Raw genomic sequence first — 2,098 nt, forward strand, 5'->3', positions numbered from 1 at the left:
AACTGCCGCTCCCGGACCCCGCCGCAACCTATATTAAATTTATTAACCACTATCCTGCCCCCCCTACACCGTCGCCACCTATAATAAATTTATTAACCCCTATCCTGCCCCCCTACACCGCCTGCCACTATAATAAAATATTAACCCCTAAACCTAATTCTAACACTAACCCTAGCACCCCCCAAACTTAAATATTAATTAAATAAATCTAAATAAAATTTCTATTATGAACTAAATTAATCCTATTTAAAACTAAATACTTACCTTTAAAATAAACCCTAATATAGCTACAATATAAATAATAATTATATTTGTAGCTATGTTAGGATTTATTTTATTTTACAGGCAAATTTCAATTTATTTTAACTAGGTACAATACTATTAAATAGTTATTAACTATTTAATAGCTTACCTAGCTAAAATAAAGAGAAATTAACCTGTAAAATAAAAAACTAACCTAAGTTACAATTACACCTAACACTACACTATACTTTAATAAATTATTCCTATTTAAAACTAAATACTTACCTGTAAAATAAACCCTAAGATAGCTAAAATATAATAATTAATTACATTGTAGCTATTTTAGGATTATATTTATTTTACAGGTAACTTTGTATTTATTTTAGCTAAAAAAACAACAAATATCCAAGAGCGCCAACTAGAGGCAAAGGAAAATTCTAAACAAATTAATCAATAATTATCAAACATTTATTCAACATATAGTTAATAACATGGATCCATGTAGCATATATACTAAAATGAGCTAAAAATACATAGTACTAACAAATAAATAATAATTGCTAAAAAACACAATATAAGGGTATGTCACCAATTACGGGGATATACGAGGTAAGAGTCATATAAAATGATCTCTGAGGAGAAGATGGTCCAATAAGTCAAATGATTTCTTGGTATAAAATAATGTATATATATATATTAAAAAACAAAAAAGTCCAGTGGAAATAAATCCAGTGAAGAAATCCAGTGAAAAAATCAAATATCAAATATAAAAATAAACTGATGATAAAAGAACTTTTGAAAAAACTCTTGGAGAAAAGTGTGAAAAAAGATGTGTGAAAAAATATATGTTAAAAAATATATATAAAAGTGTAAAAATATTATAAAAAAAACTTAAAAATGCGGGGATCCCCTAAATCAATAAGTGTCAAAAATAAGTGACACAAATAAAAATGTGTGAAAAAAGATGCTTAAAAATCAGAAGGATGAAAAAATAAAACGGTGTATATGTAAAATCCAGGTGAAAAAATATATAGATTGAAAATAGTATATATATAATAATATCCAGTGAAAGTTTCAGTTATTAAAATGTTGAATGAATAATCCTCCTGTGGCTAGATCCATATGAATGATGATAATGAACTCATTGGGCTAGATGACTTTACTTTTCTTTTCAATATAAACTCTGGTAATCCCTGTAAATTAAAAAAATAACAAAGTGCAATAAAGTTTCAAAATGCAGGAAATAATGAAATAATGCTCACCAAAATGTCAACGAGTTTCGGCCTCTTTAACAGGCCTTTTTCAAGACTCGAGTCTTGAAAAAGGCCTGTTAAAGAGGCCGAAATGCTTGACATTTTGGTGAGCATATTTCATTATTTCCTGCATTTTGAAACTTTATTGCACTATGTTATTTTTTTAATTTACAGGGATTACCAGAGTTTTATAATTGAAAAGAAAAGTAAAGTCATCTAGCCCAAAGAGTTTATTATCATCATTCATATGGATCTAGCCACAAGGAGGATTATTCATTAACATTTAATAACTGAAACTTTCACCTGGATTATATAAATAATATACTATTTTCAATCTATATATTTTTTCACCTGGATTTTACATATACACCGTTTTAATTTTTCATCCTTTTGATTTTTAAGCATCTTTTTTCACACATTTTTATTTTGTGTCACTTATTTTATGACACTTATTGATTTAGGGGATCCCCCATTTTAAGTTTTTTTATATATATTTTTACACTTTTTATATATATTTTTTCACATATATTTTTTCACACATCTTTTTTCACACATTTTCTCCATGAGTTTTTCAAAAGTTCTTTTATCATCAGTTTATTTTT

The sequence above is a fragment of the Bombina bombina genome, unplaced genomic scaffold (assembly GCF_027579735.1).
Source record: "Bombina bombina isolate aBomBom1 unplaced genomic scaffold, aBomBom1.pri scaffold_1363, whole genome shotgun sequence".
Lineage (NCBI taxonomy): Eukaryota > Metazoa > Chordata > Amphibia > Anura > Bombinatoridae > Bombina > Bombina bombina.